Source organism: Hypanus sabinus, chromosome 26, assembly GCF_030144855.1.
Source record: "Hypanus sabinus isolate sHypSab1 chromosome 26, sHypSab1.hap1, whole genome shotgun sequence".
Taxonomy (NCBI): Eukaryota; Metazoa; Chordata; class Chondrichthyes; order Myliobatiformes; family Dasyatidae; genus Hypanus; species Hypanus sabinus.
In genome coordinates this window covers 5,931,521-5,946,897 of record NC_082731.1, presented here as the reverse complement: position 1 = coordinate 5,946,897, position 15,377 = coordinate 5,931,521, and the positions used below count along the sequence as shown (strand labels likewise).

Below are 15,377 nucleotides of genomic sequence, written 5' to 3'. Positions count from 1 at the left end.
GATTATGGGCAGTGATGTTTGGTTTAAAACAAGCATCTCTTACTGTGGTCACACCATTGATGCACAAAGATCACACGAGCGTGCTGAGAAAATTCAAGCAGTGGCGGATGCCCCAAGGCCAAGGACATGTCACAATTGCTGTCCTTTTTAGGATTTGTCAACTATTGCCACAGATTCCTGCCAAACCTGGCTACTGTGTTCCATCCCTTGAGCTCGTTACTACAGATCGGAAAGAAGTGGCAATGGACAAAGCAGTGTGCGGTGGTTGCCCAAAAGGCAAAGGAAATGGTGATGTCAGACACTGTATTATGATCCACGTTGTCCAGTGAAGCTTGCCTGTGATGCAAGTCATGGCACATTTGCAGTGAGGCAGGCAAATGCCCTACAGCCTTTGCACAACCTTGCCTTGCCACTGCAGAGAGAAACTATGCACAGATTGAGTCTAGATTGGGCTGTAAAACATTTCAGCCAGCACTTGTATGGAAGAGAGTTGACCCTCATTACTGATCAGCAACAACTAGTGTCCATTGGCAATCCATAGAAGGCTGCACACGAATTGTGTTTCTTGGAGGACACAATCACAAGATGGGATTCGGGGGAACTAATCATGAAATTCCAAAGGAGCATCTTGGAGACAGGAGGGAAAACCGGTGGCCAGAGCTGTGCAGAACCACCTCCTGCAGTCCCAGAGTCAACTCCTACAACCACCACCACGGAGGCTGAGATTGTTTCACAGCCACAAGTCCCACCAATGAAGCAGAGTGATCCTTGTCAGGAAAGTCGTTCTGCCAGAAGAGTGAGAAATCCTCCAGAGTGATTAAATCTTTCACCCTGACTGGGATCATTTAAAATTTACTGTGTGTGGAAGTTTACGCTGTAGTATATAACTTGAGATGCATTCTATATTGAGTTAAAGTTCATAGCTAAGCAGGGAGGTGTGTTGTGTATTTAATATTTCAGTAATTATATTTAATTAAGTATTCTTCATTTAAATAATTTGTAGTGGGTTATGTGTAAAAGTACATGAATGACATACATTATCACGCCACCATGTCATATGCAAGCACCTTGTTTAAAGTAAAAACAAAACTAGGACATCATCTCTCAGGCTCCCGAGCTTTGCTTTTTGATTAGTTTTCTGTTTTGGAGTTTTATCATTGATTATAGGAGCCAATCTACTGAAGTGGCCACAGGCCCTGTCATCTGTCAGATCAGCACTGAGAGAGGCAGGGGTGGGCCACTGATAACGCAGAGTGACTGCATGGGCAGAGAGCGCTGCCTTTATTCGGACTGTGTTTACCATTCAGCACTCGAAGCCAGTGGGAACCCCGGTGTGGGTAGGTGAACAGATTATTCCCCACCTTTCAAGTCATGTGCCCAGATGTGAGGGTCCATGACGGGAGCTGGTCGTGCTGTTACTTACCTCAGGAGTTGGACGTCGTGGTGATGCCAACATGTATTGTCCCTCGCCAGTTGCCCTAGAACGGGTAAGGATAGCAGATTGCCTTCCCTGAAGGACATTGCTCAACTAGATAGTTTTTTTTTACCTCAATTTAAATAGAGATCTTTCTCTCTCCCACTTTCCCTCTTTCTCTTTGCCTCTTTCATTCTTTTCCCCCCTCACTCTTTCTCTCTCACCCTTTCTCTCCCACCTTCTCTCCCTCCTCCACAAACCCTCCCTCTTCTCTCTCTTTTTCTCACTCCTCACTCCAAACCTTCCCCTTTCCCGCCTTCTCTCCCTCCTCCACAAACCCTCCCCCTTGCTTTCTCCCTCCTCCCCAAACCCCCCCTTGCTTTCTCCCTCCTCCCCAAACCCTCCCCTCTCTTTCTCTCCCTATTCCCCAAACCCTCCCCCTCTTTCTCTCCCTCCTCCCCAAACCCTCCCCCTCTTTCTCCCTCCTCCCCAAACCCTCCCCCTCTCTTTCTCTCCCTCCTCCCCAAACCCTCCCCCTTGCTTTCTCCCTCCTCCCCAAACCCTCCCCCTTGCTTTCTCTCCCTCCTCCCCAAACCCTCCCCCTCTCTTTCTCTCCCTCCTCCCCAAACCCTCCCCCTTGCTTTCTCCCTCCTCCCCAAACCCTCCCCCTTGCTTTCTCCCTCCTCCCCAAACCCTCCCCCTTGCTTTCTCCCTCCTCCCCAAACCCTCCCCCTTGCTTTCTCTCCCTCCTCCCCAAACCCTCCCCCTCTTTCTCTCCCTCCCCCTTGCTTTCTCCCTCCTCCCCAAGCCCTCCCCCTCTCTTTCTCTCCCTCCTCCCCAAACCCTTCCCTTCTCTCTCTTTCTCTCTCTCCTCCCCAAACCCTCCCCTCTTTCTCTCCCTCCTCCCCAAACCCTCCCCCTCTTTCTCTCCCTCCTCCCCAAACCCTCCCCCTTGCTTTCTCCCTCCTCCCCAAACCCTCCCCCTTGCTTTCTCCCTCCTCCCCAAACCCTCCCTCTTGCTTTCTCTCCCTCCTCCACAAACCCTCCCCTTCTCTCTCTTTCTCTCCCTCCTCCCCAAACCTTCCCCTCTCTTTCTCTCCCTCCTCCCCAAACCCTCCCCCTTGCTTTCTCCCTCCTCCCCAAACCCTCCCCCTCGCTTTCTCTCTCCTCCCCAAACCCTCCCCTTCTCTCTCTTTGTCCCTCCTCCCCCAAACCCTCCCCTTTCCCTCCCTCCTCTCTCTCCCTCTCTCACTCTCTCTCTCCCCCTCTCCCCCTCTCCCCTCCCCCTCTCCCCCTCTCCCCCTCTCCCCCTCTCCCCCTCTCCCCCTCTCCCCCTCTCCCCCTCTCCCCCTCTCCCCCTCTCCCCCTCTCCCCCTCTCTCCCTCTCTCCCTCTCTCCCTCCCTTTTATGTCCTGTAGGTTTTTATGGCTCCTTAAGGTTTAACATAAAGAGAGGTGACATCATTAAAATTATAAGATTCTTACCGGGTCCAAGGATAGATATGGAGAGGATGTTGCATTTGGTTTATCAGTAGGTAACTGAAGGTCACAGTCTCAACATAAATCAAGTCTCTTCAGCAAAAATGAGAGGAAATTCTTCACTCTGAGGATGGTGAATCTTTGGAAATCTTAGCAGTGGAAACCTGATCTTTGATTTCAGTAGATTTCTGAACATTTAAGGAAACAAGGGATATGGAAAGACAAGATGAAAATGCTCTGACGATCAGCCATGATATAGTCGTCCAGCACAGAAAATGTCCCTTTGGCCCATCTTGCGCAGCTATACCATGCTGGTTGATTGGGTGGTTAAGAAGGTGTGTGGTGTGTTAGGCTTTGTTAGTTGGGGTAACGTTGCAGCTGTATAAAACTCTGGTTAGACCACACTTGCAGGGTTGCGTTCAGTTCTGGTCCTTTCATTGTTGGAAGGATGTGGAAGCTTTAGAGAGCGTGCAGGGTGGAGTTACCAGGATGCTGCCTGGATCAGAGAGGGTGCAGAGGAGATTGACCAGGATGCTGTCTGGATTAGAGAGGGTGCAGAGGAGATTCACCAGGATGCTGCCTGGATTAGAGAGGGTGTAGAGGAGATTGACCAGGATGCTGCCTGGATTAGAGAGGGTGTAGAGGAGATTGACCAGGATGCTGCCTGGATTAGAGAGGGTGCGGAGGAGATTGACCAGGATGCTGCCTGGATCAGAGAGGGTGCAGAGGAGATTGACCAGGATGCTGCCTGGATTAGAGAGGGTGCAGAGGAGATTCACCAGGATGCTGCCTGGATTAGAGAGGGTGCAGAGGAGATTCACCAGGATGCTGCCTGGATTAGAGAGGGTGCAGAGGAGATTGACCAGGATGCTGCCTGGATTAGAGAGGGTGCAGAGGAGATTCACCAGGATGCTGCCTGGATTAGAGAGGGTGCAGAGGAGATTCACCAGGATGCTGCCTGGATTAGAGAGGGTGCAGAGGAGATTGACCAGGATGCTGCCTGGATTAGAGAGGGTGCAGAGGAGATTGACCAGGATGCTGCCTGGATCAGAGAGGGTGCAGAGGAGATTCACCAGGATGCTGCCTGGATTAGAGAGGGTGCAGAGGAGATTGACCAGGATGCTGCCTGGATTAGAGAGGGTGCAGAGGAGATTCACCAGGATGCTGCCTGGATTAGAGAGGGTGCAGAGGAGATTCACCAGGATGCTGCCTGGATTAGAGAGGGTGCAGAGGAGATTTACCAGGATGCTGCCTGGATTAGAGAGGGTGCAGAGGAGATTCACCAGGATGCTGCCTGGATTAGAGAGGGTGCAGAGGAGATTCACCAGGATGCTGCCTGGATTAGAGAGGGTGCAGAGGAGATTCAGCAGGATGCTGCCTGGATTAGAGAGGGTGCAGAGGAGATTCACCAGGATGCTGCCTGGATTAGAGAGGGTGCAGAGGAGATTGACCAGGATGCTGCCTGGATCAGAGAGGTTGCAGAGGAGATTCACCAGGATGCTGCCTGGATTAGAGAGGGTGTAGAGGAGATTGACCAGGATGCTGCCTGGATTAGAGAGGGTGCAGAGGAGATTTACCAGGATGCTGCCTGGATTAGAGAGGGTGCAGAGGAGATTGACCAGGATGCTGCCTGGATTAGAGAGGGTGCAGAGGAGATTCACCAGGATGCTGCCTGGATTAGAGAGGGTGCAGAGGAGATTCACCAGGATGCTGCCTGGATTAGAGAGGGTGCAGAGGAGATTGACCAGGATGCTGCCTGGATTAGAGAGGGTGCAGAGGAGATTGACCAGGATGCTGCCTGAATTAGAGAGGGTGCAGAGGAGATTGACCAGGATGCTGCCTGGATCAGAGAGGGTGCAGAGGAGATTCACCAGGATGCTGCCTGGATTAGAGAGGGTGCAGAGGAGATTGACCAGGATGCTGCCTGGATTAGAGAGGGTGCAGAGGAGATTGACCAGGATGCTGCCTGGATTAGAGAGGGTGCAGAGGAGATTCACCAGGATGCTGCCTGGATTAGAGAGGGTGCAGAGGAGATTGACCAGGATGCTGCCTGGATTAGAGAGGGTGCAGAGGAGATTCACCAGGATGCTGCCTGGATTAGAGAGGGTGCAGAGGAGATTCACCAGGATGCTGCCTGGATTAGAGAGGGTGCAGAGGAGATTGACCAGGATGCTGCCTGGATGAGAGAGGGTGCAGAGGAGATTGGCCAGGATGATGTCTGGATGAGAGAGGGTGCAGAGGAGATTTACCAGGATGCTGCCTGGATTAGAGAGTGTGCAGGGTGGAGTTACCAGGATGCTGCCTGGATTAGAGAGGGTGCGGAGGAGATTTACCAGGATGCTGCCTGGATTAGAGAGTGTGCAGAGGAGATTCACCAGGATGCTGCCTGGATTAAAGAGGGTGCAGAGGAGATTCACCAGGATGCTGCCTGGATTAGAGAGGGTGCAGAGGAGATTGACCAGGATGCTGCCTGGATGAGAGAGGGTGCAGAGGAGATTGGCCAGGATGATGTCTGGATGAGAGAGGGTGCAGAGGAGATTTACCAGGATGCTGCCTGGATTAGAGAGGGTGCGGAGGAGATTTACCAGGATGCTGCCTGGATTAGAGAGTGTGCAGAGGAGATTCACCAGGATGCTGCCTGGATTAGAGAGGATGCAGAGGAGATTTACCAGGATGCTGCCTGGATTAGAGAGGGTGCAGAGGAGATTCACCAGGATGCTGCCTGGATTAGAGAGGGTGCAGAGGAGATTGACCAGGATGCTGCCTGGATTAGAGAGGGTGCAGAGGAGATTCACCAGGATGCTGCCTGGATTAGAGAGGGTGCAGAGGAGATTCACCAGGATGCTGCCTGGATTAGAGAGGGTGCAGAGGAGATTGACCAGGATGCTGCCTGGATTAGAGAGGGTGCAGAGGAGATTGACCAGGATGCTGCCTGGATCAGAGAGGGTGCAGAGGAGATTCACCAGGATGCTGCCTGGATTAGAGAGGGTGCAGAGGAGATTGACCAGGATGCTGCCTGGATTAGAGAGGGTGCAGAGGAGATTCACCAGGATGCTGCCTGGATTAGAGAGGGTGCAGAGGAGATTCACCAGGATGCTGCCTGGATTAGAGAGGGTGCAGAGGAGATTTACCAGGATGCTGCCTGGATTAGAGAGGGTGCAGAGGAGATTCACCAGGATGCTGCCTGGATTAGAGAGGGTGCAGAGGAGATTCACCAGGATGCTGCCTGGATTAGAGAGGGTGCAGAGGAGATTCAGCAGGATGCTGCCTGGATTAGAGAGGGTGCAGAGGAGATTCACCAGGATGCTGCCTGGATTAGAGAGGGTGCAGAGGAGATTGACCAGGATGCTGCCTGGATCAGAGAGGGTGCAGAGGAGATTCACCAGGATGCTGCCTGGATTAGAGAGGGTGTAGAGGAGATTGACCAGGATGCTGCCTGGATTAGAGAGGGTGCAGAGGAGATTTACCAGGATGCTGCCTGGATTAGAGAGGGTGCAGAGGAGATTGACCAGGATGCTGCCTGGATTAGAGAGGGTGCAGAGGAGATTCACCAGGATGCTGCCTGGATTAGAGAGGGTGCAGAGGAGATTCACCAGGATGCTGCCTGGATTAGAGAGGGTGCAGAGGAGATTGACCAGGATGCTGCCTGGATTAGAGAGGGTGCAGAGGAGATTGACCAGGATGCTGCCTGAATTAGAGAGGGTGCAGAGGAGATTGACCAGGATGCTGCCTGGATCAGAGAGGGTGCAGAGGAGATTCACCAGGATGCTGCCTGGATTAGAGAGGGTGCAGAGGAGATTGACCAGGATGCTGCCTGGATTAGAGAGGGTGCAGAGGAGATTGACCAGGATGCTGCCTGGATTAGAGAGGGTGCAGAGGAGATTTACCAGGATGCTGCCTGGATTAGAGAGTGTGCAGGGTGGAGTTACCAGGATGCTGCCTGGATTAGAGAGCACGTCTTACAGGACAGATGGAGCGAGATGGGCTTTCTGTTTGGAGTGAAGGAGGTTGAGAGGTGACTTGATAGAAGTGTACAAGACGATAAGAGGCCAGACACTTTAACCAAAGTGGAAATGGTTATTACAAGGTGATTGGAGGGAAATAGAAGTGGGGGATGTCAGATGCAGGTTTCTTTACACAGAGAGTGGTGGGTGTGAGGAACGTGCTGACAGGGCTGCTGGTTGTGGCAGATACTTTAGCAAATAATGAACTGATCACCCGGATTCTACTTGAATGTTGTGACAGTCTTTGCCTCCGTGACCCCCAACAAGCTGTGTTACTTAGATGTCAGACACGCCTCAGGTCAAAATTCATTCCTCCAATCCCTCTGGCACCCTACCCCTTACCTTAAACCTATGCCCTCTCACTTTCAAGAGTCAAGATCGTTCAATGTCACTTCCTGAACACAAGTGTAAAGCAGAACAAAGTAATTGTTGTTCCAGATCCAACACAACACAAAAACTCAAAGGATAAGTAACACAAAAATAATAATAATAAAAACACAACAAATAAATAATGGACAAGATGACTTGTATGCATTGATTGCATATCCATAGTGATCCTGGGAACAGGAGGGCCCACACAGGCCACTGACGGGAGATGATGAACTGGCGGGGTTGGGGCGTGCAGGGGCGTGTTCGTGGGTGATTAGCCTCACTGCTGGGGAAAGTAACAGTGTTTGAGTCCGCCGGTCTTGATGTGGCTCCTACGTAGACTCCTTCCTGATGGGAGTGGGACAAACAGTCCATGGCCCAGATGGTTCAGTTCCTTCATGATGGTCCTGCCCTTTTCAAGCATCTTTTTGCTCTGTGCCACTCTCCTGCAGAACAACCCGAGTGTGGATTTGTAAAGTCCATCTCTCTTCAGCCTCCTGCTCCGATTCATGCTGAACAGAAAAGCTGGCTGAAAGGGTGGCACGAAACCGTAGCATAACGCTTTATTGTGTCAGCCATCGAAAGATCGGGATTAAATCCCTTCCGCTCTTCTCGTACCTTCTCTCCATAATTATGTAGTTTCCTCCAGGTGCTCTGATTTCCTCCCACAGTTCAAAGAGGTTTGGGTTAGTAAGCTGTGGGCATCCTATGTTGGCACCAGCCTATGTTGGCACCAGAAGCATGGCGAATGTTGTAGGTTGCCCCATGTACATTCTTCGGGCTGTGCTCGTTATTGACGCAAAAAACACTGTTGAAAGTATATTTCGATATTAGATGTACATATGAAAAATAAAGCTAATATTTATCTTTCAATGCGCGAGGCATTGTTGGTAAGCCTGCTGACGGAACCGAAATAGGTGGTGTTTTTATCAGCATAGTGAAGATCATTATCAGTATTTACAGAGGGTCAGTGGGCAGAAGAGATTAATTTAGAAAAGTGTGCGGTGTTGCATTCTGGGAAGACAAATAACGAGAGGAAATTCACAGGGAACGGTCAGACCCTGGGGAGTGTTTCACAGGGAATGGTCAGACCCTGAGGAGTGTGGGTGGGGAGTGTTTCACAGGGACTGGTCAGACCCTGGGGAGTGTGGGTGAGGTGTGCATTTGGCCTATTGCCCTTCATCCGTAAGGACATTAAGTACAGAAGTTGGCATGTTACATTGTAGTTGTACAAGACGTTTTGGAGGCTACGTTTGGAATATTGTGTTCCGTGTTGGTCACCCTGCTGTTGGACAGGTGCCATTACATTGGAAGGAGTACAGATAACGGTCAGAGGCTGTTGTTGGGACTCGACGCACTGAGCGTTGGAGAGAGGTTGAGCAGTACACAACTTCCCGAGGGACATACGGTAGTTGAGCAGTCAACATGACACTTTCTAGTTCAGTTTCTGTCGCTGTTTGTAAGGAGTAAGGGCTGGTTATTTAATGAGTTGTGGGCATGTTAGCATGGCTCTGGAAGTGTGGCGACATTTGCAGGCACAATCCTCGCTGATTTGATTTGACGTGCTTTTCGGGGTACATGTGACAAATAGAGCGAATATTCTGCCGACGCTGGAGGAACGCAGCCGTCACCATTTTGGGCCAAGTCCTGACAGGTCCTCAGCAGGGCCTTGGTCTAAGAGAGTGAATGTTCATTCATTTCCACAGGTGCTGCCTGACCTGCTGAGTTCCTCCAGCATTTAGTGCGTTTTTCCGGCGTTTATTGTGTTGAAGCCAATATTTCTCTGTTTTTATACTCTTTGCAGTGTGAGGAGACTGAGACCTTACCGGGGAACGTAAATCGTGATAGGGTGAATGTGCACAGTCTTTATTCCAGGGTAGGGAATCAAGAAGTAAAGGGCATAGGTTTCGGCTGAGGGGCAAAATATAATAGAAAACTAAGGGACAACTTTTCCACCCAAAGAGTGGTCTGTAGATGAAGCGTGCTGCCGGAGGAGATGGTTCAGGGAGATACATTAGCAGTGTTTGCAAGGCACCGAGACAGGTACATCGATACAAATCGTTCAGGGCAAGGGCAATGAGCTTTATTGAGAGCGTGCGCCCAAATTGGCAATTATCTTCTTAAAAAATCCTCTTGCCTGCCATAGTAAGATTATCATTGATTGATGCATTAGTAACAATAATATGGAATTTTTTAAGGAAAAAGAACGTCCTTTTGATCATTTACATGTATTCATTGTTAATAGTATCAATGAAAGTATGACAAGGACATTGAAGTAATTGAAGCAATTAGGAAAATTTCAGAAGGTATTAATGTTTAAAGAATTGAGGGGCAGCACTGGATGGTACATGCCAGTATAATTTTTGCGCTTGTCACCCTGGGTATGTGAGCAATAGGGAGTAGCTTCAATGAGTGAGTGTCTTGGTCAGCTCGGGCCAGTTGATGGCTCTGGGCCTGTACTAATGGAACGAAGGGGATCTCATTGAATCTATCGAATGTTGAAAGGCCTAGAGAGTGGATGTGGAAAGGATTTTTCCTCTAGTTAGTGAGTTTAGGAGTTTAGGCACAGCCTCGTGTCCTTCTAGACCCCTTTAGAACAGAGATGAGGAGGAATTTCTTTAACCAGAAGGTGGTGAAGCTGTGGGTTTCCTTGCACGGACGGCTGAGGAGGCCAAGTTATTGGATACATTTAAAGCAGAGGTTGTCGGGTTCTTCATTCATAAGGGCATCAGAGGTAACGGAGAAGGCAGGAGTTTGGGGTTGAAATGGGCGGTAAATTGGCCATGGTGGAAAGGCAAAGTAGACTCGATGATTCGAATGGCCTAATTCTGCCCTTTCTCATGGTCTAGTAGCTGGGCCAAAGGGCCTGTTTTCATGTTGTATGACATTTTAACCATGGACGGGGTTGCTGTGATCTGAGATACACTTCCTGTGAGGGCAAAGAGAGGGAACTCAACATGAGCAGACGTTCAAAGGGAAACCGTGGTCAGGACTGAAGAGCCAGCCTAACCAAGTGGCTTCCTCGGGCTCTACACTCAAAGGACAACAGAAAAATGCCAAGGTCTTCTTGTACATCATAACTCCTACCATTCCTGCCATTTGCACCAGCGATCAGGGATCAGTTCAGTGCTGCCTGTAAGGAGTTTATCTGTTCTCCCTGTGACCACGTGGGTTTCCTCTGGGTGCTCCAATTTCCTCCCACAGTCCAAGGGCTAGCGAGTTAGTAGGATCATAGGGTCACATAGGGCTACAGCGCAGATGCAAGCCCTTCGGCCCATCTAGTCCATGCCAAGCCATTTAAACTGCCTAGTCTCATCGACCTACACGGGGACAAAAATCCACCAAACCCCTCCCAGCCGTGTACTTCTCTCAAACTGAAATTGAAACTGCATGCACCACTTCCGCTGGCACCCTCACAACCCTCTGAGTGAAGTCGTTTCCCCTCATGTTCCCCTTGAACTTTTCATCTTTCACCCTTAACCCAACCTATTCAACCTTTCCTTATAACTCGGGTCCTCCACTCTTTCAAACTTACTGATATCTTTACTGTGACCAAAACTACACACAACACTCCAAATTAGGCCTCACCAACGTCTTATACGACTTCAGCATAATATCCCAACTCCTGTACTCAATACTTTGATTTATGAAGGCCAATGTGCCAAAAGATTTCCATTCGACCTTCCACCCTCTGATGCCACTTTCAATGAATTATAGACCTGTATTCCAAGATCCCTTTGTTCTTCTGCACTTATCAGCGGCCTGCCCCTCACTGTGAAAGACCTGCCCCGGTCGGTCCTCCCAAAGTACACCGCCTCGCCCTTGTCTGGATTAAATTGCATCTGGCACTTTTCCAGCTGGTTCGGATCCCACTGCAAGCCATGATAGTCTTCCTCGCTGTCTACTACACTGCCAGTCTTGATGTCATCCACAAATTTGCTGATCCATTTAACCACATTATCATCCAGGTTGTTGATATAGATGACAAAAAACAACGGACCCAGCTCCGATCCCGTGGATCTCCATTAGTCACAGGCCTTCAGTCCGAGAGGCGACCATCTCCTACCACTCCCTGGCTTCTCCCACAAAGCCAATGTCTAATCCAATTGCTTGCTTGAATGCTGAGCGACTGAATCTTCTTGACCAATCTCCCTTGTTAAAGGCCTTGCTGAAGTCCATGTAGACAGCATCCACTGCTTTGCTGTCAACTTCCTCAGAGAACTCTGTTAGGTTGGTTAGACATAACCACACTGGTTGTCCCTAATCAGTCCTTGTTTATCCGGTCATTTGGAATACCTTTCCCACACAGATGTCAGGGTCACCAGTCCGTAGTTTCCCGGTTTATTTTTAGAGCCTTTCTTAAACAGCGGAACAACACTGGCTGTCCACCAGTCCTCCAGAAGCTCACCTGTCACAAAGGATGATTGAAATTGCTCTGCTAGGGCTCCTACAATTTCTGCACTTGACTCCCATAGGGTCTGAGGGAGAACACCTGGGGATTTCTCCACCCTAATCTGCCTCAAAACAGCCAGCACCTCCTCCTTCATAATCTCTAGAGGGTCCATGATCTCACTGCCACTTTGCCTCACTTCTGTAGACTCTACGTCTATCTCCTGAGTAAGTAAGCATACAAAAAATGTATTTTAACATCTCCCACTATCTTCTGGCTCCACACATGGATTACCATTCTGATCTTCCAGAGAACCAATTTTGTCTCTTACAATCCTTTTGCTCTTAGCATATCTGTAGAATCTCTTGGGATTCTCCTTCACATTGTCTGCTAAAGCAAATTAATTCCTCCTTTTAGCCCTCCTGATTTCTTTCTTAAGTGTTCTCTTACATTTCTTATACTCCTCAATTACCTCATTGGTTCCTACCTGCCTATACTTGCAATGCACCTCCCTTTTTTTTCTTAATATCTCCTGAAAATTAAGGCTCCCTAATCCTGTTATTGTTGCCTTTTATTCTGACAGGCACAAACAAGCTCTGTGCTCTCAAAGTTTCACGTTTGAAGGCCTCCCACTTACCAAGTTCACCTTTGTCACAGAACAGCCTCTCCCAGTCCACACTTGCCAGACCCTTTCCGATATCAACAGAACTGGCCTCTCCGATTTAGAACTTCAACCGGAGGACCAGACCTACCCTTTTCCGTAATTACCCTGGAACTAATTGCATTATGATCACTCGATCGATGAAAAGTGCTCCCCTGCACAACTTCTGTCACCTGCCCTGTCTCATCCCCTAATAGTATTGTACACTCTCTCATTGGGACCTCTGTGTACTCATTAAGGAAACTTTCCTCAACATATTTGACAAACTCGCTCGACCCATCCTGTCTTTTTACAGCACGAGAGTCCCAGTCAATAGGCGGAAAGTTCAAATCACCTCCTGTCACAACCTTGCGGACTGTTGGGTGGTCTGTAATGAAGCCCATTAACGTGGTCATACCTTTCCTATTCCTCCGTTCCACCCTTAATGTCTCACTAAAGTTCTCCAGTCTGTCCCGACTGAGCACTGCCGTGACATTTTCCCTCACGAGTAACAACACCCCTCCTCCTTTAATCCCACTCGCTCTGTCATGTCCAAATCGATGGAACCCCGGAATACCGAGCAGCCAGTCCTGCCCCTCCTGCAACTCAATCTCCCTCATGGCTACAGTGTCACAATTCCAGGTGTTGATCCTTGCCCTGAGCTCATCCGCCTTTCCTACGACACTTCTTGCATTGAAATATCTGCAGCTCAGGACACTAATCGCACCATTTTCAACCTTCTGATTCTTAACTGTGTCTGGAGTCTTAACATCATCTGTCTCCACAACCTCTCCACTATCTGTTCTAGCCCCTGCAACTCGAGCTGAAACCTGTACGAGCAAACTTTCCCTCTAGGATGTGAGCCCCTTTCCAGTCCGGCTGCAAACTGTCCCTTCCCTTCAGGGCTCAGCTTTCCTGTAAGACAGCCCGGTGATCCAGCTCCTTAGCCACATATTCCACAATATAATCTTCCTATTTCTCGCCTCACTGGCTAGTAGCACGGTCCTGGCTTTAACTTGGCACCTAACTCCCTGAACTCGATGAGCCGAACTTTGTCGCTGTTCTACCTCCGTCACCGGAGTCGATTATGGAGCGTAGCCCCTGGCTGCTCACATCCCCACTTAATGTGGATGCCTCGATCTGAGACGTCCCAGACCCTGACACCCAGGAGGCAACATAGCGTCTGGGAATCTCGTCCTCGTCCTCAGAACCTCCTTTCTGTCCTCCTAGCTGACCGAACCCCATCACCACAGCTTGCCTCTCCTCCCCCGCCCCACCCCTTCCCTGCTGGGTCACCGCACCAGAGACCTGACTGTGGTGAGTATGTTCTGCTAGGTCTTACCTCTCCTGCCATATCCAAAGTGATATAGCCTTTGTTGAGGGGTTGGCCACGGAGGCCAACTGGCTGTTTAACCCCTTTTACCCTTCTGACTGTTACCCAGCTTCCTGTATCCTGTTTAAATACCATCTATCACCCCCCCCCCCCCCAGCCTCCCGAATGTTCCGCAGTGCATCCAGTTCCAGCTCCAACTCCTTAATGCGGAGTGTCGTCGGGGCACTGGAGGTCTCGCTGCCTTCCCACATCCTGCCAGAGGATCATTCCACTATCCCGCCTGGCACCCCTACTGCTCTAACGATAAAAAAAGACCGACCTTTGTCTTTCCACCTTCTTTTGCTCAAGCCTCAAAGAGGTAAAGCCTCCAGATGCCCCACTCTAACACTGCCCACTCCAGTAAAGTAAGTGACCAGTAAAGTAAGTGACGTTGGTGTCGACTGTTCATTCCTCTCCATAGATGCTGCTTGGCGTATTGTGTGTTCTACTCCAGACGTCCAGCATCTGCTGAATCTCTTGTGGTCACCTCACCCTTGCCTGGATTAAAATCTGTTTTCCACTGCTCAGCCCAATCGTCCAGCTAACCTGTTGTATCGTTAAACAACCTTGGAAACGTTGCCAGGATGATGACCACACTATCATTAGTAATTGGTCACACGTACAAGTTTCTGCTTACGTGCCATCCGGGCAGTACCACTGGAGGATGGAGAGTTACGGCTACAGACAGTGTGCAGGTTGATCATCACTGAGATACGTCACGGCAGAAGTACAGTGCAATACATTAGATAGTATATACATTACAATAAGAAATTATGCTAAAAATAAATCAGTAGTGTAAAAACATTGAAGTTGTGTTCATGGGCCGGTCAGAAATGTGATGGTGGTGTTGATGGTGTGGAGGGCAAGTGGCTGGATATACAGCGGATTCCAATCAATCGGGCCATCGGTTCATTGGAGCAGCTGAATATTTGGGACGACTCTTAAAAGAACTGAAACCAAATCTAGAAAATAGCGGGAATTCCCTTCATTAATGTGGGACACTATGCTGTTTAATTGGGGTAGGAGACTTGGCGACCGGCTCCTATCCGGTGTCGGTAGCCTTTGGCCACCAGACACCATGCTCAGAGCCGCCAGTTTCTAAATAGCATCAGTTGCATTGTTTGTCACTGGCAGTTGGGAAATGAGCTGTAGCACAATTCAGAACTGCTCTGCTCACTACAGTTTCAAGCATCCAGGCTTGGAGATACCATAACCAGGTGTAAAAATGAAGCAATTTCAGTGCTCTAACAAGTTAGGGACGATGAAGAGTCGAAAGGTATCGACATCAACTTGAATGTTACAATGAAGATGAAGATTTTGGGGGGGGGGGGTGGATGCAGTCCGCTAAGTGTCTACGCTGATTGTGTTCATTTACCGTCAATCCCAGCGGCAGATACACTGGATGAGTTCCTCTGTCGATAACTACTAGGAACTAATACACAGTACTGGTAGTGATGGATGTTTCCTTTCTGAGGCACCGCTCCGTGAAGCTGTCTCGGGTACCACAGATGCAGATGGAGCTGTCTAATTGTACCACTCTTTGCAGATTACTTCCATCCTGTGCAGTAGCTCCCCCCTCCCCTCGTACCATTCTGTCAGAACACTCTCCATGGTTCTTCTACAGAAGTTTTTGAGTGTTTTAGGTGATAAACCAAAATCTCCTCAAACTCCTAATGAAATATAGCTGCTGTCTTGCCTTCTTCATAGCTG

General features: G+C 49.5%; 1 protein-coding gene across 3 annotated transcripts in view; it reads left to right on the top strand.

Moving 5' to 3' along the window:
• Positions 1–15,377, top strand: part of LOC132381813 (MAP/microtubule affinity-regulating kinase 4-like) — a 309,243-nt gene that overhangs the window by 176,439 nt on the left and 117,427 nt on the right. Inside the window, exon 1 of one of the 3 annotated variants that reach the window (XM_059951415.1) lies at positions 15,086–15,377. This exon is cut by the window's right edge and continues 430 nt beyond it. The exons of the other annotated variants lie outside the window; for them this stretch is intronic. The gene's annotated coding sequence lies outside the window, so the exon portion shown is untranslated. Of the gene's footprint in view, positions 1–15,085 lie in introns of those variants that run through there. 3 annotated transcript variants of the gene reach the window in all.